Below are 25749 nucleotides of genomic sequence, written 5' to 3' on the forward strand. Positions count from 1 at the left end.
GTGTGTGCAATTCAGAGGTTGAATGTGCATTACAAAATATTTAAGTGCCTTTGAACAGGACATGGTAGTAGATGTTAGGAGCACCAGTTTGTGTCAAGAACTGCTGAGGTTTTCATGCTTAACAGTTTCCGTGTGTATCAAGAATAGTCCACCACCCAATGGACATCCAGCCAACTTGACAACTGTGGGAAGCATTGGCGTCAACATGGGCCAGCATCCCTGAGGAACGCTTTCGACACCTTGCCCCAACAAATTGAGGCTAATCTGAGAGCAAAAGGTCCCTACCTTTTGTGGTGGTGCAACTCAATATTAGAAAGTGTTCCTAATGTTTGGTAGACACAGTGTAGTTGTTTGGCACTTCATGCCTTTATGGATAATAAATAAATGTGGGCTTACATTTTGAGAACTGTAGGATATAACCTGGCTGTGGATTAAGGTGAAAAGCACAGAGGATATTGGCCATATTAATATGTAACTTCTTCAACGTCTTCTTCAAATCCATCCAGTTTTAATCCAACTTTGGAAAAGTTCCTTCAGAGAATCCAAGCCTATAGTGTAGGTTATTTTGAGGCACCAGACTCTTCGCAATCATCACCTATGTTCAGAAGCTTTGTTTTTCCAATCCAGGAAGTATTTTCTTTCAGGCTTCCAGGGTGCGAACAGAATAGACAGCTCCCCTGCCTTTCTCCTCTGGCTGTGTGAAATGTATCAAGAGCAGACAGCAAAAGCAAGAGAGCTCCAAAGACTAATGCCTCGGCAGAGACATTAAGCACAGAACTAGACGGAAACAGAGATTACATCCTGGGAGTGACTTGAATAATAAAAACCTGTAGCTCCTTCAAGGAGGAATTGAAGTTCGGAAGGATTTTGCAAGCAGCCAGCCACGTACGGCGTCGCCAGACACACTCAAGGTTCCTGGGTCAATTACCTAATTACCCGGTTTCAATCAAGGGCAGTGAATGAGAAAGTATCAGATGACTGGAAAACAAAGTGGATTTATGGAGGACTGAGTCATGAATAGGAGTCCAGGGAGAAACAAACAGGGCTTTGTTATAAAGGGTCTTTAGTCTCACTGTAGGATATAATGAGAATAAACAAATACCAACATAATAAATACCATAACATTGAGCATAATTATATTTTAGCGAACACTGGCGTTTATTCACTACAGGTATCCAGTTGAAGAACTGGAGAACAGAATACACTGTTCCGCCTCTGTCATGCATGGGTTTATAGGTACATGATGTTGAAACAAAGTAGAAAGACTACATCATTGAAATAAGCAAGCACACTGACATAATAAACCAAAAGCCCAAAACTATGTTGGTTCTACTGCTCATCACACAAATACAGAATTAACTATTTTGTAGGTGAAAAATAAATAATCTGAAACTGTTAACATATCCAATTAGTACGTTTTATAGGCTAATCCAGGCGGAAACATCAACACTCCTCGCAAGTACACCCTTCCTGGTGGTTCAAATTGGCTTCATGTGTTCATTTCTCACTCTCAACCCAAACTTTAATGAGCACGAACTGTCAATGTGTTACCCAATGATCCCAAAGTTATTAGTCATGCAAAACAACGCACAAAATGTCAATAATCCAAGTCTTAATTTTGGAAAGATTTTAGAACCCAACAGGCATTTTCAGAAGTTTTGAGGACAACACATTGCAGATGTAGCTTCCATGATGCCTGATAGGTGAAAGCAGCATATCCAGGGCCTGTTTTCAGATTAGTGGAGAGATTAAGGAACGGAGACAATGACAAGAGGATGCCACAAGAGTTGAGATGCATCCTTGACAGCTATCAGTGAAATAATCCGATAACATGACTCTGATCAGATAAACCAACTTCAACAATCCCACTATCTTGATCTTGCTACATAAATAGATTGAACCAAGCTTTGGACACATAATGACTTCAAAAGGTCAACTAGGGGGGTGAGTATATTTGTCCTGTTTCACACATAAAGTGTGTGGAGGGATTTTTTGTTTTTTGCATATCCCACTACCCCCAGAGACACCCTCGGAGAGTGGGGTCATGACCAGGGATCACTTAGAATGGCTTAGAATGAAATGATTAAGTTTCCACTGGAGTAACTCAAGTAAGGCATTTACTTCAGTCAGGGGCACATTTCGTCAGTGTCCTAACCTGCTTGAAAAGTCCACCGATATAGCAGTGGTGAATCCCACCCACTTCACACCCTACCACCCTTGATTGTCTCCTCTCTATGTCAATTAGTGGTGGAAGTCATGGACGTTCAGGTGGGTTTTGCTGAGTAAACAGCATCTAGGCCAGGCAGTTAGGGCTGCTTGATGGACGAGGCCACGTTGGTGCTGTGGGCTGATGCCTCAGGAGGAGGAGAGTTCACTAATTAAACAGGCAGCTGCTTTGCCAAGTGTGTGTGTGGTGTGTATGTGCGTTTGTGTGTCAAGGAATGGGGATGCCATACTACCCAACTGGGTCCATTATCTCTGGACCAATCCAGTGCTTGCAGGACACCACTTACCTTTGACATTGGAAAGGGGACAGTGTTTTTACCATAAATGAAGCACCACTTCCTGCCTGAAGATAACACATCAAGATACACTGTTCAGTAAAGTAGACTTTGGTAGACAGTAGAGCAATAAAGAAGTTAAGATTGAGAGGACTGCCCTGTTACTAAGCACAGCTATTCTGCACAGTAGTTGTAGAATATCTTGGCACTATAGGCACAGAACAAACACCTTTATTTAAAATACTGCCATATGCATACATGAACAAAATATTAGAATTTGCATTACAAGTATTGGGCTGATGCAATTTTACGCTGCAATAGGCATGAATTATCATCCTCATACCAAGAGTGATGTCTAAATATTTGATATGCTTCTCAATTACAGATGCGGTCTGAACATTAACTCGTCTGACCCCCCCCCCCAGACACACACACTCGCAGAGAAAGTTAGCAAGGGTATTTCTTTCACTGCGGGAGCTGATCAATTCAGCTAAACTGTTGGGAGTGCAATTCCTACACGTGGCCTAGCTCTCAAACATCTTGTCAGGCTTCGACTGAAATCTGGAGACCATCCCAGGATAGGAAGCAGCAGCAGTCTAGGCAGAATCAGGCCACGCTGGGCCGTTGCCGCTCACCAGTAGAGAGCATTAAGAATCCTGATGCCCCTCTCCTGGTGGACTCCTTAGGCTGGTTGTTAAGGGAGCTGCTACTCCTCCCTCAGCCCTCTGAGTCTCAGTGGTCATCCTTCAACAGCTCCCACAGAACAAAGCCTATTGCGAGTGATGCATTTGTTTTTGAAGGTTACATTGCTAGAGTAGAAAAGACACTGGCAATGTTGAAAAGCTTTGTGACGACAGCAGAACTGCAATTTCCACACCTCACCTGTGAAACCATCCACTGTCGTCTGCCTATCAAAACAGCTGTTCATGAGCAAACACTCGACCCTAAATTCACTACACAAATACAAAGAAAAGACAAGTGTAGAATGAAACAGTTTTACGGATTCATTAAAAAGTCAATATTTCTATTCCGAGCGAATAAAACAAGGCTATCTGAAGCTCAGAGCTAATAAAACTAGGAGAGAAGTTGACCAACTATGTAATTAGCCAGCGTGCTCCCTAGGTCTCACCTTGTCTTAAAACAACACACCGCTAATTCATTCCACAGGCATTATCTCAGAGCCAGAGCACAAATGATAAAGACTGCAGTAATAATGACTGGATTAGGAGCCTCTGAAACAAAGAGACTCTCTTTATAATCTTGAAACACCGTTTTTCCCTCTAAACCAAGTAAGGTGACAAGCAAAAAGGTCTTTGGATCCCCCCTTTCAACTGACTTAGTTTTGAATATTCTTGGCCTCCGTAAAATAATTGCATTCATTTTTTTATTTTTTATGTTTGGCTTCGATGTTGGTTGTTGGAGTTCCTAATTAGTGTTACTGTCAAATTGCTAAAGCACTGACATTTGTAAACCTGATTAAGTAATTGTTATCCAGGCCTTGTGACAACGCACGCGCCTTTTATTCTGCTTAATTGATGAGCTTCAAAACAGTAATAAACAGTCATTAGGGTCTAGCTTGGCATTAGCATGCCAGTTGATTATCTATGCTCATCTCATTTCAAACCAATTTCATTACACTTCCAGTGAATGATCCCTTGAAACAAACAAACTAGAGAATTCCCAATCTAACAAAATAATATTTGATTTGGGAGGCAACAACAAAGTAAACTTGAGTCTAATTCAGGTGAGCAGGAAATAAGGAAACTATGGTTTTATGATGTACAATTTTACTCTGACTATATCTAGCTGTTGACATTTTTTATTGCCTTTAGGTAGACCTGGATATACATCAAACATAATATCTGTGTTGATGTCAGCTTCCTGTGGTCAACAGTACACCTACACAGGTCCGTATGCCTGTGCTTTATAGGCTCATTCCACCCGCTGGAGCTATAAAAGATGCTCCAACATGCAGCTGCTACATAAGCTACTAACACCTGCTAGACTGTAAAAAAAAACTAAAAAGAAGAGAACGGCAGCACATAAAAATGCACTTTGGTTCAGACTTGCTGCTTTCATCTTTAGATGGAATACAATTCGGAAATGAAATGGGAATCACTCATGTAGATTGGGCATGGAGTGTCCCTCCCTGGCCAGTCAGGAGGATTAGCTCCTCTGCAGATTGGTCCGCCAGTGAGCCAGTCTAATGAGTTTCACCCTGATGCACCCCACATTGTCCACGCTCCGGAATAAATGTTAACACTGTCCGCTTAGCAACAGTGGAGACCTGAGGGCCACGAGAGCCAGTCAGAGGATCCCAGGCCATTCGGCCCCTGGCCTCCAACCACAAAGAAGAAAATATTACCATGGTCCAGGCTATTGATATGAAGCGTATGCGGTTAGAGTGCAGAGGCGTGAGACAGTGCAATATTGATGAGGGTTCTCTGAGGATGTAGTCATGTTGCAGGAGCATGGAGAGGGCTGTGAAGGAGCTTTGAGAGGGCTAAGGGGCTTCTTGCCATGATTTATTTACACCGATCAGCTTCATGCTAAACTTAAATCAATAATGGAACTTACACACATTAGTTCATGTGCGCGGCCGTCCAGGTTACACCTGAGGGGAGCAGACCGAGGAGACCAAGCCACTCTGGAAATAGGGCACTTTGAAGAGAGGCATTCCATGACTGGCAGAGAATGTGTTCGCCTGACCGGGCTACAAGCCGCTTACACAATAAATGGCGGGAGACTAGTGGAGCAGGAAGAAGTGAAGCTGGAGGAATAGGAAAAAATACATCCTCTTATTGCTTTTGAGAGTGTGTGAAAGTGGCTTAGCAGTAGTCAAAGCACAAGCAACTCTTTGAACTGTGGCGTGTCTCCATAGAAGCCAGCAACTCTTTGAACTGTGGCGTGTCTCCATAGAAGCCAGCAACTCTTTGAACTGTGGCGTGTCTCCATAGAAGCCAGTACAGCTTGGCAAAGGTTTGGTTCTTAAGAGGACTGCTGAAGTCTCAGTGGAAAAGGCCAATCTTAACTGCTCTTAAAATGTACCTAAATCAACTGGATGCCTAAATAAGTTCCAAAGAAAGTTGAGAAGTGTTCACAGAGAAGTGTGCACAGAAATGATGATTTAAGCCGAGTGCTGCTATTTTTCTGACAAAATATACAGTATTGACTTATTTCACCTGCCTTTTCCCTCCCAACTTTGTGTAAATGTGAAAATCAAAAGGGCAGCTCAGTAAGCATACACTGCAGTGTGCAAGTGCCAGTCAAATTATGTCACTGGTTCATGCGGTTTGACTCCAGCCAGAAGGACAATGACCACAGTGTAAATCTAGCCATGTACATGGAAGACTAATGTTAATATCCATAATTATCTAGTCTAACTTGTATCTAGTCTTATTCTGATCAAAACCTATATGACAATTCCAGTTTCTAAAACCCTGTTGGATTCTAGCTACCCGTGTTGGTCCTGTCAGTTTATATTGTGAAACTGAAATCAGTGGTCAATTTTATTTTTGTCAGGTGGTGTTTCAAAACAATTATTGTCTGAAAACTATTCTGCTATATCTTAATTTATTGCCCTTACAAAGTGACATATTATTTCCTTGAAAGTGGCACAGGCACCTATTTTCTCTGCGCTGTTGTCACGGAAAAATGCACACCATTTAAAAAATAATCAGCAAAAATGCCGTATCTGTAGAAAGAAAAGCATTGTGTTTTACCTCATTTGACATTATCCGAGGTGCATATAGACACACCTTATCCATCCCCCACCAATAGCATACCTCTGGAAGGCTATTTGTTTGTTTCTTCGTGACCTGTGCTATCTTGCAAATGAGAAGAATATACCACAAAATGAATTATTTATGCTTTTAAAGTGCTTTGACTGCAGAGAATGTATTGAACAACGGAGGCCTAGAAATAAAGGTGTTACATTGTGACAATTCACCAAATCATGTTTTCTTAAACCAGAAATTATTCATTTTCTATATTCAAGCTCTACTGAATATTAAAGCACAAATATAAAATGAAGAAAAGGTCCCCGTAAATTAATGATGCTTCTCTTGCAGCATAACGCCTGTGCTGTTGATACATTCAAGACAATGCATAAAGCCCGGGAATAACACTTGGCAGAATCCTCATATGCATGTTGTTAATGCAGATTTGAAAATCTACCCCTCACCCATGGTATGAATTCACTATCTTCCTGAAAATGAGGGTCTAAAGAGACAGAGCAAACTTTCTCAAAGACATGCTAATTACGTTTTTCATTCTACAATTCCAAAGTTCTTAAAAACTGCTGCTTTTACTTTCTTCTTCTTACCCACCATAACTGATGACATAACAGGTTTGCACAATCAGCCACTCAACACGCTCACCATAGTCCCATAAACTGAAGTTCTTACCTGAAATAGCCACTAACATTATGACCATAATGCAACTAGAACATAGAAACCACTACACTTGTCCTAGCAAAGGGAAACACTATCAGGGTGAGTGGCCAAGACGAGAGTGGAGGGGGGTTGTGTCATTCTCCAGCTGAGCCTAACCGAGGTGAAATTCCACTTGAACGATAAAGGAATTTACAACTGAACAGCGTGAATGAGCACTTGAATCTGTTGACAGAGGCGATTATATTCAAATGTCTCAGGCTTCAGACACCTCCCCTCCGGTAGAGATGGGAACCTCATCAGGGTTCTGGTGATTGAGGATCAATTGGAAACAACCGTTCAGATGCAGAATGAGAAGTGGAGACATGGAGAGACTAGTCCCGCTGAGGACAGTCATTTTCTTGTTGAACGTACCGTAGACATGAAAATAAGATGGAGTCATAACCGAGGTGCATTCGCTCACAACTATATCATTAAGATCCTGGAGGAATGAAAGGTCAACTCCACCATCAATACAAATATCTGGAGACCTCTAGGCCATACAATCAACCGCTGAGGAACTGAGCCTTTCTTTATGAATACCTTGTGTCATGTAGGTCAGGTGTCATTGCCTTCCTACTTCAAAATATAGCTAGTATAGAAATTGAAATAGCAATATTGTTACCCAGCCAAGAGGACCACCTCAATAATGTCCTTGTATGTACTATACTGTTGTCTCTCCCTCGAGCTGCTTTATATGTCTTTCAATTATTCACGTCCAAGAAGTTTACCTTGTCTGCGTCCACTTTGCCCTTGACGAACTCGGACCTCCAGAACTGCAGGCCCTGGTCCAGAGTGAGGCCTATGCCCTTGACGAACTCGGACCTCCAGAACTGCAGGGCCTGGTCCAGAGTGAGGCCTATGCCCTTGACGAACTCGGACCTCCAGAACTGCAGGGCCTGGTCCAGAGTGAGGCCTATGCCCTTGACGAACTCGGACCTCCAGAACTGCAGGGCCTGGTCCAGAGTGAGGCCTATACCCTTGACGAACTCAGACCTCCAGAACTGCAGGGCCTGGTCCAGAGTGAGGCCTATGCCCTTGAGGAACAGTTTGTACTGCATGCTCCCACCGTGGCGGAGGTGGTGGCTTTCCCTCAGCAACCGGTGGAGCTGCCTCACGGACAGGGGGTAGGACTTCACCGATAGCTGAAGGAAGAGAGGACACATTTAGATATGCAGGCAAAAGTCAACTGCCTAACTTTACCATGGCAGCAATGCAATCAAAAAGCTGCATGGAATGATCCGTTTCATCCACCAATGACTCCATATTTCCATATTTTCTCTCCGAACGCACCGATATGCAGTCAGTTTGTTACATGGCCCGCAATATCACAATCCAGACTACGCTAAAATGTCCTCCTGATTTTAACTAGGCCAGGCATCCTTATCACTTAAAACTGTGGTGGTACTGTTAATACAGCTCAATATCATGTAAAGCACACACACACACACACACACACACACACACACACACACACACACACACACACACACACACACAAACACACACCTCATTATTAAATGGCTCATAAGAGGAAAGCTTATTTAGTAGAGCTGCAGGAGAGTGGCGGTGATCGTCTAGCCCTGTGATCTGGTGATCACAAGGTTCTGGTTTAGCCACTCGGAGTCCAAAGCCAACTCTACAGGTGCCGAATAGAGAGAGAGAAAAAACTAGACCCACAGCCAGCCTTTTCCATCTGTTGAGCACCACATCACAAACAGCTCAAATTAAAGCCCTCTCGGTCTCATTCGTTCTCCCATGACCAAGTAGTAGAGGAATGTCTCCCCAGTAGAGACGACAAAGCTGCTTGCCTGATCGACTCCTAGCTGTGGTATAGTATCCATTTCTGGTTCACATACATGGCGTCAACACACTTAGAAAGAATGCTGTGTGATATTGAGAAATTGAGTACTAAATACTAAAAGTGAACATTTAAAGCATTGTGGGTGACATTTCCGGTTAGAGATAGAGTCATTTGATTGAACGGAAATGTTCTTGTTTATGTGCCAGATCTTGCCTCAAAAGGGCTACTATTTACAAGTGGATACATGACTTCTGTTTGAGAGTGGGTAAATCTGAAGGACGAAATTAGCATTTGCTGACGGGCCACTTAATTGGAACAGCAGTGGTCTCTGAAATGGAGAAAGTGAAGAATGCACAGCGAGTCTGAGCTGAGCTGTGGCCTCGATCAGTTTAATTCCCCTCACAGAGACCACAATGGTTCATTAAAACCCCTTCGGAATCCCTTCTGAATGTCAATGTAGAGAACTCTGTCTCGCTAACGCATTGGGCATGACATTGGGTATGACATTGGGCAGGACATTAGGCATGACATTGGGCATGACATTGGGCATGACATTGGGTATGACATTGGGCATGACATTAGGCATGACATTGGGCATGACATTAGGCATGACATTGGGCATGACATTAGGCATGACATTGGGCAGGACATTAGGCATGACATTGGGCATGACATTAGGCATGACATTGGGCATGAAATGCGAGGACTATTGCCTCAAAAGTTAAGTTTCAAGCAGTAATTCTTGTGAACACTGAAGACCTTTACCACTTCACCACTGATGGAAACATACAGTATGAACCAATACTGAGATAGGTGGACAGAAAACTGCTGCAATGACTGTACATTTCTGTTCTGATATAACCAGCGTCCTCTACATCTTCCTTGTCCTCCCTAGTATAAATGTGTCCTTTGTGTTTCAATGCATACTCACCGGATCGATCTGCTCCAAAGACATGTTCCCAATACTCTTCTGTATGCTGTAGTCCAGTTTCCATGTAGCCATGGCTACAAGGACAGCAATGGACCAACAAGAGAGAGGCAGAGAAAGAGAAAATAAATTACAGCAGTCTATCGCAACAGTTCCAGAGAAAGAACACATTGTCATCATTAGTCTACAAAGTGCTACAGCAGGACATGGTTCGGTCTCAGGGTCCATTTAGGACTTTGGGTCCACTGGCTCCATTACCTGGGGCTATGATAATAACAGCTTACTCTCAACAATCTTTGTATAAAACATGTAATTGTACTATACAGAAAGGTAATTGTGCCTCATAGAAAGCTATTGTTGCACTATACAGAAATACAGTCTGACCTATTCATTGAATGGCAGCTTTTTGCACATATTCTATAGAGAAGTAGATTTGGTGCATGCAAGACAAATATGTTTTAATATGTTTTAAGTGGCTAAAGTGCCACTGAATAAAAAACAGTGACCAGGTTTCTGGAATAAATCAAATGTAACATTGATCCTGCACGTTTTCCAGTTGTTTCCATTTTTATTGTCCCTCCCAGCAAAATGTTCCATTGGTCAAGATCAATCCCACTGATCGATGTCTGTGTGATCGATTTTCTCAGCGCCTAGCATTTGAGCAGGAGCCCTCCATAAATTAACTGACTTGTCTTTGTGCAACGTTAGTGTGCCTTGCCAAAGAATAAACTGATCAATGAAGATGCTCCGACAGTCCCCTAACAATATACAACCTCAAATCGGACTCTGTTAACAAAACAAATGGGGTTACCCAACTGGCTAAAAACTGCTGGAAGATATTCAAATTTACGCACAAAATATTGCTGCAAAATGCTTTTACTGCAATGTCTCATGGCCTAATTTGGGCCTCTTGGTTTGATGGGTAAAGGTCAACATCATAATTATCCTCCCAAAGCTTTATACATGTCAGGTGCATTTTCTCACCTTTTGATCACACAGCCCTTACCTTATGGCACTGAAGTAATCCAGGTGACCCAGACATTTAGACTAAATGCCATTTGAAAGGCCATTGGAGTAATGGAGCAAAAACAGCCAGGTTACAGGCTAATCAGGTTTCTAAAACCATAGCCTGTGTGACTTTGATTAGAGGCCTTGACCACCTAATTGCTCATGAGGCAACAATTACAAAATATATTGGGTCATAGTGGCTCCCAAGTGGCACAGCGGTCTAAGGCATTACATCTCAGTGGTTTGAATCCAGGCTGTATCACAACTGGCTGTCATTGGAAGTCCCATAGGGTGGCGCACAATTGGTCCAGCGTCGTCCTGGTTTGGCCGGTATAGGCCGTCATTGTAAATAAGAATTTGTTCTTAAATGACTTGCCTAGTTAAATAAAGTGTGATTAAACAAGGTCATTTAAGCATCACTAAAACAGTGCAAAGCTGAGTAGGGCTAAAAGCTCAGTGCCATTGCCTCTCAAACACAAGCTTCCAAATCATATTGCCCCACTACTTAGATGAGGACATTTAATCTCATTGATTTATCATGTTGACTTAGGCCAATATCTATATAGCTTTGTCACTTCATGGAAAATTATAGTGAATTATAATACTGTATATTTAATAAAATATGATACAGAAATCATTCAGAACGTATACAGTGGGGGAAGAAAGTATTTAGTCAGCCACCAATTGTGCAAGTTCTCCCACTTAAAAATATGAGAGAGGCCTGTAATTTTCATCATAGGTACACTTCAACTATGACAGACAAAATGAGAGAAAATCCCATTGTAGGATTTTTAATGAATTTATTTGCAAATTATTGTCACGAATCTCGCCGAAGATGGTGCCTCTTCCTGTTTTGGGCGGCGCTCGGCGGACGTCGTCGCCGGCCTATTAGCTGCCATCCCTTTCCGTTTGTTTCTGTTTATTGGGTAATTGGGTACACCTGTTTTGAGTTAGTGTTTGTTTGTAGGCTATTTAAGGGCACTAGGCCCGCTGGGTATTTGTGCGGGCTTGTTTTCTGTTATCTGGTGTATGAGTGTAATCAGTATTTTTTCCGGACAGTTTAGTCCGTTGTATTTTGGGACGGGTTGTTTCATGCGCCCTGGTGTTTTACATGTCGTGACTCCACAGTCTACGGAATAAAATATCCACGAACTGAATTACCTGCTCTCTGCACCTGACTCCTCCACTCACCATTGTTAGAAGTTGTAACAATTATGGTGGAAAATAAGTATTTGGTCACCTACAAACAAGCAAGATTTCTGGCTCTCACAGACCTGTAACTTCTTCTTTAAGAGGCTCCTCTGTCCTCCACTCGTTACCTGTATTAATGGCACCTGTTTGAAATTGTTATCCGTATAAAAGACACCTGTCCACAACCTCAAAGAGTCACACTCCAAACTCCACTATGGCCAAGACCAAAGAGCTGTCAAAGGACACCAGAAACAAAATTGTAGACCTGCACCAGGCTGGGAAGACTGAATCTGCAATAGGTAAGCAGCTTGGTTTGAAGAAATAAACTGTGGGAGCAATTATTAGGAAATGGAAGACATACAAGACCACTGATAATCTCCCTCGATCTGGGGCTCCACGCAAGATCTCACCCCGTGGGGTCAAAATGATCACAAGAACGGTGAGCAAAAATCCCAGAACCACACGGGGGGGACCTAGTGAATGACCTGCAGAGAGCTGGGACCAAAGTAACAAAGCCTACCATCAGTAACACACTACGCCGCCAGGGACTCAAATCCTGCAGTGCCAGACGTGTCCCCCTGCTTAAGCCAGTACATGTCCGGGCCTGTCTGAAGTTTGCTAGAGAGCATTTGGATGATCCAGAAGAAGATTGGGAGAATGTCATATGGTCAGATGAAACCAAAATATAACTTTTTGGTAAAACCTCAACTCCTCGTGTTTGGAGGACAAAGAATGCTGAGTTGCGTCCAAAGAACACCATACCTACTGTGAAGCATGGGGGTGGAAACATCATGCTTTGGGGCTGTTTTTCTGCAAAGGGACCAGGACGACTGATCCGTGTAAAGGAAAGAATGAATGGAGCCATGTATCGTGAGATTTTGAGTGAAAACCTCCTTCCATCAGCAAGGGCATTGAAGATGAAACGTGGCTGGGTCTTTCAGCATGACAATGATCCCAAACACACTGCCCGGGCAACGAAGGAGTGGCTTCGTAAGAAGCATTTCAACGTCCTGGAGTGGCCTAGCCAGTCTCCAGATCTCAACCCCATAGAAAATCTTTGGAGGGAGTTGAAAGTCCGTGTTGCCCAGCAACAGCTCCAAAACATCACTGCTCTAGAGGAGATCTGCATGGAGGAATGGGCCAAAATACCAGCAACAGTGTGTGAAAACCTTGTGAAGACTTACAGAAATGGTTTGACCTCTGTCATTGCCAACAAAGGGTATATAACAAAGTATTGAGATAAACTTTTGTTATTGACCAAATACTTATTTTGCACCATAATTTGCAAATAAATTAATTAAAAATCCTACAGTGTGATTTTTTTGGATTTTTTTTCTCATTTTGTCTGTCATAGTTGAAGTGTACCTACAGGCCTCTCTCATCTTTTTAAGTGGGAGAACTTGCACAATTGGTAGCTGACTAAATACTTTTTTGCCCCACTGTATATATATATATATATATATATGCTCTATTCAAGTATTGAGTTTTCCTAGTGTGCCTTACAATTCAAAAGGAGAGGTGGTGCACATTACGATCAAAATATTGTAAAGGGGGATCAATGATACACTATAGAAGCTGCCTTTGAAATCTGTTAAGCCTTGGCCGCGGATGAAACCGGACCCTTCACTGGTAATCTAGCGTTTACCACAGAAAGTCTCAAAGTGAAAGGGAATCAGCTGTGGGACCTAGCGACCGACGGCCCACTGAATACTGAAGCACGGGCTTTGGGCTTATGTTGCCTGCTCAATTCTGATGGAGTGTTGCCCTGCCAGCTATCGCTTCTGCGTCCAAGTCCCCTTGTTTATTCGTTTCGATTCAACAGCTGGTTTGCTTGAGGACACAGGTTTGTTTCTAGTGCACAAGCTGGCCCCATGACACTACCTTATCTGACTGCCCCAGCATGCATAGCCTTTCATTGGAACACAGTGGGAACCTTTCTGCAGTCAAACAACCTCTATGTCGGCAATGACGCATCCAATTAAAAGAGGCCTCAATCGGGCTCCATTAAAAACCAATAGACACAGCTGGTTGGTAGAGTTGCCTTTGGGGAAAGCCTCCGTTGTTCAGCTCTCCTTTACAATCATTGGCAGGTGCAGGAAGGCAACAGGAGGGCTAGATGGCCAGTGAGAGGCAGGTGGAGGGGCTTTAATCTAAACCAGGACTCCCTGGTGGGTCCTTTCCTGAAAGCCAGGACAGGCTTACACTTGTAGAGCCCAGGTTGGATCATTCCAACACAGAGCAGGGTACTACGCCAGAGGCGATTTCAGAAAGCCATTGAAAGATAGCATGTGTAGAAGAGTTCGAAAGAGGAAGAAAGAGAATGCAGAATGTAGAGAGAGGGATGTAGTGGAGTAAGACAGTGGGGAGGAGTTAAAGAGCAAGACCATGTCGGGGGGTTAAAGTGTAAGACAGTGGTGGGGGGTTAAACAGTAAGACCGTGGGGGGGGCTAAAGAGTAAGACCGTGTTGGGGGGTTAAAGAGTAAGACCGTGGCGGGGGAGTTAAAGAGTAAGACCGTGGTGGGGGGTTAAAGAGTAAGACCGTGGCGGGGGGTTAAAGAGTAAGACCATGGCGGGGGTTAAAGAGTAAGACCGTGTCGGGGGGGGGTTAAATTGTAAGACAGTGGTGGGGGGTTAAACAGTAAGACCGTGGCGGGGGGGGGGCTAAAGAGTAAGACCGTGTCGGGGGGGTTAAAGAGTAAGACCGTGGCGGGGAGTTAAAGAGTAAGACCGTGGTGGGGGGTTAAAGAGTAAGACCGTGGCGGGGGTTAAAGAGTAAGACCATGGCGGGGGGTTATAGAGTAAGACCGTGGCGGGGGGGTTAAAGAGTAAGACAGTGAGGGGGATTTTAAGGATTTTAGTTTTGTGTCAAAATACAAAAGTCACCAGGAATTCAGCTAACAATGGCTTTCATTTAGGAAATCTGTTCAAGCAATCCCACTAAATAGTTTTTATTTTATAATATAATCCCTTTTTAGGCTTAGGTTGTAGTCAATTTGCAGTGTACCAATTATTATTATTATTTTCCGTCTCCCCTACCATTTGTTCCGTCAAAATTGGGCCTGCGGCTGAACCTAGTTGCCTACCCCAGGAGTAGAGTCAAGTAATCTTCAGAGAGGTCGTGGCGGTACGAAGGGCTTTCCTTGGCTTTATTTTGCTCAGGCAGTCTGTGGGTCATGGGTGGGTGGGCGCTCTCGGGGCCTGGCTATAAAAATAAATGCTCTGGCTTCCAGTTGACACATTAGGTTTGGAGTTTGTGTTCCATTATCACAGTGTTTGGAGGCAGAGGAGACACTTTCTCAAAGGGAATCTGGTGTTTGGAACGTTAGGCCATTTCTGGGAAAAGTGGCACAAAGAGGATTTGGGAGCATTTGTGAAATGTGCCCTAGAAATGTACTTAAAAATATGTTTTTTTGTGAAAGGTCCAATGGAGCTGTTTTTATCTCAATATCAAATCATTCCTGGGTAACATTTCTACTATAATTTAAAACAAAGTAACAAAAATAGTTCTTAGCAAAGAGTATTTTCTCAAGCAAGAACCTTGCTACGACTGTCTGGCAGTGGTCTGAGTGGGGAAGGGAAAAAAGAAAACTAGCTGTTATTGGCAGAGAGTTTTGGAACTCTTTATTATGGTCTATTAACCAATTTACCGCCTGGTTGTTTTATTAAACAGCTTTTACTCTAAAAGGGTATTTATCATAATTTTCAAAGTATTATTTCAACCTCAGTGTGGAAGCGTATATAAAAACACAGGACAATCACATTTTTGACTGCACTGGGACTTTAAGATGTTTTCTCAGTTTTATATCATATTGCACAACAGCTGATGAAACCAACACTGTAAAAGTGTGACAACATTTGATCAGTGTTATTTCCTGATAGTTGCTGGTTGAAAATACAATCTACATAGGACCTTTTAATCAGCAGGTTTGCATGGGAGGGTGATGCTGCTTTCCATGGTGACATCACCAGGCGGTAAATCCCAACTCAAACCACTCCCGGACAGTCCGAGCAAAATTCTTGCTTGATAAATAATGTATAAGAAATGCTTCAGTCTGGTTTTAGACCCCATCATAGCACTGAGACGGCACTTGTGAAGGTGGTAAATGACATTTTAATGGCATCGGACCGAGGCTCTGCATCTGTCCTCGTGCTCCTAGACCTTAGTGCTGCTTTTGATACCATCGATCACCACATTCTTTTGGAGAGATTGGAAACCCAAATTGGTCTACACGGACAAGTTCTGGCCTGGTTTAGATCTTATCTGTCGGAAAGATATCAGTTTGTCTCTGTGAGTGGTTTGTCCTCTGATAAATCAACTGTAAATTTCAGTGTTCCTCAAGGTTCCGTTTTAGGACGACTATTGTTTTCACTATATATTTTACCTCTTGGGGATGTTATTCGAAAACATATAATGTTAACTTTCACTGCTATGCGGATGACACACAGCTGTACATTTCAATGAAACATGGTGAAGCCCCAAAATTGCCCTCGCTAGAAGCATGTGTTTCAGACATAAGGAAGTGGATGGCTGCAAACTTTCTACTATTAAACTCGGACAAAACAGAGATGCTTGTTCTAGGTCCCAAGAAACAAAGAGATCTTCTGTTGAATCTGACAATTAATCTTAATGGTTGTACAGTCGTCTCAAATAAAACTGTGAAGGACCTCGGCTTTACTCTGGACCCTGATCTCTCTTTTGAAGAACATATCAAGACCATTTAGAGGACAGCTTTTTTCCATCTACGTAACATTGCAAAAATCAGAAACTTTCTGTCCAAAAATGATGCAGAAAAATGTATCCATGCTTTTGTCACTTCTAGGTTAGACTACTGCAATGCTCTACTTTCCGGCTACCCGGATAAAGGACTAAATAAACTTCAGTTAGTGCTAAATACGGCTGCTAGAATCCTGACTAGAACCAAAAAATGTGATCATATTACTCGTGCTAGCCTCTCTACACTGGCTTCCTGTCAAAGCAAGGGCTGATTTCAAGGTTTTACTGCTAACCTACAAAGCATTACATGGGCTTGCTCCTACCTATCTCTCTGATTTGGTCCTGCCGTACATACCTACACGTACGCTACGGTCACAAGACGCAGGCCTCCTAATTGTCCCTAGAAGTTCTAAGCAAACAGCTGGAGGCAGGGCTTTCTCCTATAGAGCTCCATTTTTATGGAACGGTCTGCCTACCCATGTCAGAGACGCAAACTCGGTCTCAACCTTTAAGTCTTTACTGAAGATTCATTTCTTCAGTGGGTCATATGATTGAGTGTAGTCTGGCCCAGGAGTGGGAAGGTGAACAGAAAGGCTCTGGAGCAACGAACCGCCCTTGCTGTCTCTGCCTGGCCGGTTCCCCTCTTTCCACTGGGATTCTCTGCCTCTAACCCTATTACAGGGGCTGAGTCACTGGCTTACTGGGGCTCTCTCATGCCGTCCCTGGAAGGGGTGCGTCACCTGAGTGGGTTGATTCACTGTTGTGGTCATCCTGTCTGGGTTGGCACCCCCCCCTTGGGTTGTGCCGTGGCGGAGGTCTTTGTGGGCTATACTCAGCCCTGTCTCAGGATGGTACGTTGGTGGTTGAAGATATCCCTCTAGTGGTGTGGGGGCTGTGCTTTGGCAAAGTGGGTGGGGTTATATCCTTCCTGTTTGGCCCTGTCCGGGGGTGTCCTCGGATGGGGCCACAGTGTCTCCTGACCCCTCCTGTCTCAGCCTCCAGTATTTATGCTGCATTAGTTTATGTGTCGGGGGGCTAGGGTCAGTTTGTTATATCTGGAGTACTTCTCCTGTCCTATTCGGTGTCCTGTGTGAATCTAAGTGTGCATTCTCTAATTCTCTCCTTCTCCCTTTCTTTCTCTCTCTCGGAGGACCTGAGCTCTAGGACCATGCCCCAGGACTACCTGACATGATGACTCCTTGCTGTCCCCAGTCCACCTGGCCGTGCTGCTGCTCCAGTTTCAACTGTTCTGCCTTATTATTATTCGACCATGCTGGTCATTTATGAACATTTAAACATCTTGGCCATGTTCTGTTATAATCTCCACCCGGCACAGCCAGAAGAGGACTGGCCACCCCACATATGCTCTCTCTGATTCTCTCTTTCTTTCTCTCTCTCGGAGGACCTGAGCCCTAGGATCGTGCCCCGGGACTACCTGACATGATGACTCCTTGCTGTCCCCAGTCCACCTGACTGTGCTGCTGCTCCAGTTTCAACTGTTCTGCCTTATTATTATTCGACCATGCTGGTCATTTATGAACATTTGAACATCTTGGCCATGTTCTGTTATAATCTCCACCCGGCACAGCCAGAAGAGGACTGGCCACCCCACATAGCCTGGTTCCTCTCTAGGTTTCTTCCTAGGTTTTGGCCTTTCTAGGGAGTTTTTCCTAGCCACCGTGCTTCTACACCTGCATTGCTTGCTGTTTGGGGTTTTAGGCTGGGTTTCTGTACAGCACTTTGAGATATCAGCTGATGTACGAAGGGCTATATAAATACATTTGATTTGATTTGATTTAATTTTTTGCTAAAAATGTATTTTTGCCAATTGTCATGGAAATCAATTACATAAAGGTACTTCATTGTTACGCAGAAATGATTTGATATAAAAACATCTGCATTGAGGGTTTGAGGAGCATTTCTCACTGCTATTTGTTTGAACCTCTAATCAAGGTGTGAATTCACCAGCTATTTTTTATCCCATTCTCGTGATATCAAATTGGTAGTTACGACCTTGTCTCATCTCTTTAACTTCCCAACGGGCTCGGGAGAGGGATCCTCCAAAACATGACCTGCCAAGCTGCGCTGTTCCTTAACACACTGCTCACTTAACCCAGAAGTCAGCTGTACCAATGTGTCTGAGGAAACATTGTACGACTGCTGACCGTAGTCAGCTTGCAGTTACCTAGCCCACCACAAGGAGTCCCCAGAGCGTGATAAACAAAGGAAAGCCCCACTGGCCAGACCCTCTCCTAACCCGGATGTTGCTGGGCCAATTGTGCACCACCAAGCGGGGCTCCTAGTCACAGCCAGCTGTGACACAGCCTGGAATCAAACCCCAGAATGTAGACCACAGTTCTTTCAGTACCCTTACACTTGGGTTCCTACATGCCCCGTTGGTTTTGACAAGCATTATTTTTTGGGAGTGCATAATGACTATATTGTCATAATGAATGACCTAAAGCATCAGCAGAGGAATCAATATGCCAATTACCTGAGGTGGTTAAGCAAAAGTTGGAGTCATTCATCAGACTGCACTGCCGGTAGAGAGCGGGCTGTCAGCTGAAAAAAAAGGACAGCACATGGGAAATGCAAAAGCTATCGGCCTCCACCACGAACTGACGGGACAGGTCAGGATGAACCAACATGGGAGCTGTGGTGAAGGGGTATTTGAGATACCGGAACGCAGCTGGGGACCACGTGAACGGAACCTTGGGAGAGATGAGTGCAGACAAGGGGGAAGCCAGGGTGCTGTAGCCCCGGATAAATAGGTGATAAAAGTTGGTGAATCCCAGGAAACGCTGCAGTTGTACTCTGGACGTAGGCTGAGGCCAATCCACCACCGCTCTCACCTTCCCGGGATCCATCTGTATGGTTCCTGCAACAATGATGTAATCCAGGAAGGAGAAGGTGGAGCGGTGGAATTTGCACTTCTCTGCTTTACAAAAATCTGGTTCTCCAGGAGGTGTTGGAGAACCTGTTGGAAGTGGAGCATGTGTTCTTAGGTGGAGCGGGAGAAGACAAGGATGTCATCGAGGTAGATGAAGACGAACTGGTTCAACATGTCGCGGAGAACATCATTAACCAGAGCCTGGAACACAGCAGGGGTGTTGGTAAGGCCGAAGGGCATGACCAGGTACTCGTAGTGCCTGCTGGCAGTGTTGAAGGCACTCTTCCACATGTCCCCTTCCAGTATGCGCACCAGGTGGTAGGCATTCCGTATACCCAGCTTGGAGAACACAATGGCTCCGTGGAGTGGCTCGAAGGCAGAGGAGATGAGAGGTAGCGGGTAGCAGTTCTTCATTGTTATGTTGTTGAGACCCCGGTAGTTGATGCACGGGCGCAGGGTTTTGTCCTTCTCCACAAAGAAGAACCCTGCACCGGGCGGGGAGGTAGAAGGATGGATGAAGTCCTCAATGTAGGTCTCCATAGCCTTGGTCTCCGGACCCGACAGAGAGTACAGTCATCCCCGGAGCGTAATGGTGCCTGGGAGAAGGTCAATCTCATAGTCATAAGGTCGGTACGGCAGCAGCCAAGTGGCCGGAGCCTTACTGAACACCGTCCTGGTACTCTGCTGGAATGGCGGAGAGGTACGGGGCAACTTCCGAGCCCCCAGGAAGACGTCTCGGGGCAGGCTGCGCTGACTTCAGGCAATGGGTGTGGCAGAGCAGTCAATGAGAGGATTGTGTCGCTGGAGCCAGGAGAATCCCAATACCATGGGAACCTGAGGAGACTTAATGAGCAGGAACTAGATCGTATCGCTGTGGTTCCCTGACACGTAATTTGATGAGGGTGGTATTGTGGATGACCCGGCCTATAGAGCTCTCGTCCAGTGCTCTAACGTCCATGGGAATGGAGAAGGGCTGAGTGAGGATATCCAGCTCGGTAGCCAGGGTAGCGTCCATAAAGCTCTCATCTGTCCCAGAGTCAATGAGTACCCGGAGAGATTTTTACTGGTTCTCCCACAGCAACATGGCATGAAAAGGGATGTGAGTAAGGGGAGAGGAAACGTTCTCCGTATGGCCCACCAGAGTACTAGCTCCTACCGGTGAGCCTGGTCTTTTAGTGGACAGGTGGAGATTAAATGACCAGCAGTCCCGCAATACAGGATGCTCTTAGTGTGAAGCATGTATAGCCGTTCAGCTGGAGACAGCCAAGTTCTGCCTAGTTATAGGGGCTCGGGAAGAGGTAAATCGGCAGTCTTTGGAGGCTCTCGGGGAACTCTGGTAGCCTCGGGTTCTCTCGGCAATGGAGCCGTTGGGGACTTCCGGGATACATCGGAGGTGAGGTGGAAACCAATCTCCTCTCCTTCCTTCGTTCCCATAGTCGCCCATCGATCCGAATGGTCAAGGCGATGAATGAGTCAAGATCCGTCGGTAGTTCCGGGCTACAAACTCGTCCTTTACTTCTTCTGATACTCTGTGTAGTAACATGTCGAACAGCCCTTCCGGGTTCCAAGCACTCTCCACTGCCAACGTGTGGAAATCCACTACATAGCCTGCCACACTACGGGAGTTTTGACGTAGAGCAGCTTGCGAACAACTGGAGCAGCTTGCGAACAACAGAGAGTCAAACACCTTCCGAACCTCCTCCACGATCTCCTCCAGACTGAGGCAGACGGCGGATTGTTGCTCCCAACGAGTGCAAATTGTGCCAAAGTGGCCCAGGCGAGTGCCCTCCTGGACAATGTTATGATGTACATTATCCTCGAGCGGCTCGCGGGGAATGAAGTAGGCTGCAGCTTCAAAATGAGAGAGCACTGGGAGAGAAAAGCCCGGCAGGTTCCGGAATCTCCAGCATAGTGCTCCGGAGGAGGTAAGCAGGGTTCTCGGGACACTGTGGTACGCTAGGAGATCACCATTGTGGTAGACTGCCAAACAGGCGACCTACGGAATTGCTCCAGAAATGTGTTAAATGCTCGGTTATGGTGTTTGGCTAAGGTCTGGAACCCTTCTATGAGACAATGGTGGCTCCTTGGGAGGAGAGGGTGTTGCGGAGCTAGTCCGAGTCTGCTGGGTCAGTCATGGCCCGTTCAGACTATCAGGTTTCAGGTATGACAAAGATGCAGACAGTGTCGAATAAACAAAAGTTTATTTCTAATACAGGGGTGGGCAAAGGACAGGTCAAAGGGGGTCAATAATACAGAGAGGATGCAAAGGGTCCAGAACGGCAGGCAGTCTCAGGGTCAGGGCAGGCAGGGGTCAATAATCCTGTGAGGTGGGGCAAGGTATAGAATGGCAGGCTCAGGGTCAGGGCAGGCAGAATGGTCAAAACTGGGAAGGACTAAAAAAACAGGAGCAAGAAACAGGCAGGAGCAGGGGAACAAACGCTGGTAGGTTTCACAAACAAAACAAACTGGCAACAGACAGAGAACACAGGTATAAATACACAGGGGATAATGGGGAAATTGGACGACACCTGGAGGGGGGGTGGAGACAGCCACAAAGACATGTGAACAGATCAGGGTGTGACAAAAGCGGTAAAGAGGTACAAGCTACAGCAGCACATCAACTGGTTTAGAAAGAATCAGTGAACTTTGCTGAAAGTTTCAGAAATAATTCAATGTTACTGTAACAATACTGCAACCTAAAAGCATAGGACACAGGCTGGCTAAGGTCTTACAAAGTTGAACATCCTCATTGAAATGATGTCACTTGGTGGCTTATGGAGAGTTAGTGTTTTTCTTATCTTTGCCAGCTATGTGATTCATGTTTTACACAAGAGATTATTAAACTCAACCGTGAGGAGCCTTTTATTCCTGTCTGCACAAATTCCACAATTCACAGCCTCTAATTTCTTTTACGAATATCCAATAAGCATCTGACTTGGGAAAGCTTTCACTTGGACGTTTCCGCCCCCCAAGCTCTAACACGATTTAGTCATTGTTAAATTGTGTTTGTAAAATTTAACATGAAAGAAATCCCAAGAAAGTCTGAAAATTCCCCAGGCCGTCAGAAAAGATGCAGAGATTCTAAACTTTTGAGATATATATGGATCTGACTTGGGGTCCAAAATGGCCACTGAAGCAATTAAAGCACATGAGAAGCTTTTTAACCACCCGAGGAGCATTGCCAAGGTACAGCCATTTCTCTCTCAGGCGGATACAGAGAGACTCATCCATGCTTTTACTAGAGGCAGGCATGACTACTGTAACACTCTCCTGCCTGGTCTACCCAAGAAAGCCATTGGTCAACTGCAAAACATATAGAATACTGCAGCACAGGTACTGACCAAGACCAGACAGACCAGCACACATTACACCGGTTTTAAAGTCTCTGCACTGGCTGCCTGTGAGTTTAGAATTCATTTTCAGATTCTTCCATTGGTTTTTAAATCAATCCATGATTGTGCACTCATGGTCAAACATGCTTTTAAAATGTAATTTATGTACCCAGTAGGTCCCTCAGGACCTCTGGCACTGGCCTTTTAACTATCCCAAAGCCTCGGACCAAGAGGCATGGAGAGGCAGTTAGTTATTATGCCCCCAGCCTCTGGAATAGCCTGCCAGAGAACCTGAGGGGGGCTGAAACTGTGGACATATTTAAAAGAGATCTTAAAACACACCTTTTTAGCTTTGCTTTTCCTTAGGGTGATTTTTAGAAGTTTAGTTTTTATTGTTATTCTTTTGTTTTCATCCTCTTATGTTTGTTGTGTAGTAAATATTATTTCCATTACTTGTATTTGTTTTTTCCTGTTAATCACATTGTGTTGCAATCCATGTCCGAAATGTGCTGTATAAATAAAAGCTTGATTTGACGAGGATCTTTCAAGGGACATCAATCAATGCTAAAGCATGACAGGATATGGGTCATTCTATAAACTAGGGCACCAGTGAGGATTTCCTACACTTGACAACTTGTTACAGCTGTTGATAAGTCATTGATAATAAATCAGCCCAAAATGGTCATGTCATTACATTAAGATATAAGGGATCATAGCTATATTCAATCAAATTCACAGGTTGATTTAAAACCCTTTTATCCTGGTTAATGTCTTGACAGATCTGCATTAACAAAAGTGTGTGAAATTAAACCATGTAAGTTGTATCTAATTTAACTGATTAATGCCTAATACATGATATAGTAACTTACACTACCATATCATGTATTAGGCATTAATCAGTTAAATTAGATACTGAACTGGAACCTTGTAAGAGTCCTGGATCTATCAGACCGTTGTTTGTATAGAGGTCTCAGAAATGCAGTGCAACATCATGTCTCCTTATGTTACAGGGTGAAAACAGTTTATGGACACACAAATCCAAAATAATGTATGCATTGCAAAATAAAATGCTTGAACCGGAAGAGTCAACTCACCTTGACACTTAAAACCTAAATTCATACTCTCATTAAATGTGGTGCTTCAATAATTATGCATAATACTTGTTGATGTGCATTTGGTGTTTCAGCTGATTAGTTACGCCCTGATATTTTCACATCATCCTCATCTGATCCAGGAAGGAATTTCACCCGAATGACAGTCAAGTGACAAATAGTTGTTGTGATAGCACATGGGATGCAACAAATGCTGGAAAAAAGGTGTTTGCGAGGAATGTCCAGAATATGTTGGTGTCTTATGGCGTTACTCTGGTGAAGACAGTTGTACCTGGATCCATGTTGGATCTAATATCCATAGTGAATTGACGCTGATCTGTTGTTTTCTATGTGATTTACAACAGGGTCTCATTAGATTTAACAGAGAAAGCATCAAGGTAATGAGTTCATGTTTTCATATGTTTTTGTACCTCAGTCTCTGTCCTATTGTGCACAATTGTGTAAAATAGACTATTGCACAACTGTAACGAGCATCGTCGTAGGTGGAAGGAGGTGAGGACCAAGGTGCAGCGTCGTAAGTGTCTATATTCTTTAATAAAGTAATTGAACACTGAAACAATAACGAAAACGACAAACGAACAGTCCTGAATGGTGCCTGAAAAACACTGAACAGAAAATTAACACCCACGAAAGCCAGGTGGAAAAAGGCTACCTCAGTATGATTCTCCATCAGAGACAACTAACGACACCTGCCTCTGATTGAGAACCATACTAGGCCGAACACAAAAACCAACATAGAAAAACAAACAGACTGCCCACCCCAACTCACGCCCTGACCATACTAAAACTAAGACAAAACAAAGGAACTAAGGTCAGAACGTGACAACAACACCCAACCCAATTCCTATTGATTATTCTGGATAGAATGACAAATTACATAGCCTAGTGGTCTTATTCAAAACCTCATCTGGTAATGATATAACATGACAAATACCTTTTGTTTTCCATGTCACACTTGCAATTTTAAACAATACTACAAGGGGCTTTAAATAGCCTACTTGAATTTGAAGCTCAGAAATTCAAGTACTTGAATAGGCCTACCTTGCAAATCTGACATTTCCTCAATTTGGTGCTTGAAAAGTTATTATAAATTGGCTGCAAAAATTACAAGTTCTCCTGCTCCCTTATAATTATCCGTGATTTCATTTTTTATCTGTTTTTGTGACAGATGTGGCCACTTTCGTTTGTTTTCCGCAGCTTCAATTGAAGGGTGTTGTGCTACTCTGCTGCAGTAAAACCATGTGTGGTTATTATGAAGATGACAACATCTAATGGCTTCAACTTGGCTTTCCATACAAATCCTTCCATTAAAAAAAGGAACATGGTGTTTGGTCACTTTCTCATTATAAAAACAGTGATGGTGAGATTCCTGGCTTTATCATGTGTGCCTGCATCATCCACATAGGCTACAGAAAAATCTCCATGCACCCAATCTACTTAGTCACCATGTCCACATTATTGTTACATATTTCATTATATATCAATGCATTGGCAAGGCCTACAAAATGTATTATTCTTGAAGTGGTAATGGGCTACTTTTTTTGGACAGTTGTTGCATGCTTTTTTTTCAGGGGGGGCTCTATATTAGGCCCTACATATACACAATTATATAAATTATACTATTGTATAACACTGAGGTCCTTGACAATTACAATTAAGTGCTTGAATGTGACTAGCCAATGTCTGTATGAACCCTGCGTAAAGGATGTTGTTGTATAGGTGGAATTATGGGCCAGTTTGCATGTATTCACTTTAATTCCTCTAAGTACACATGTGGAACTGCATGAAAATCCTTTTTATTTAAAACCATTTGAAATTTTGATCCCAATGTCACACAT

At 43.8% G+C, this 25749-nt stretch overlaps 1 pseudogene; it reads right to left on the reverse strand.

Annotated features, from left to right (window-relative positions):
• Positions 1 to 25749, reverse strand: part of LOC115119469 (DNA primase large subunit-like) — a 206303-nt pseudogene that overhangs the window by 46010 nt on the left and 134544 nt on the right.

This window comes from Oncorhynchus nerka, linkage group LG16, assembly GCF_034236695.1.
Source record: "Oncorhynchus nerka isolate Pitt River linkage group LG16, Oner_Uvic_2.0, whole genome shotgun sequence".
Classification (NCBI taxonomy): Eukaryota; Metazoa; Chordata; class Actinopteri; order Salmoniformes; family Salmonidae; genus Oncorhynchus; species Oncorhynchus nerka.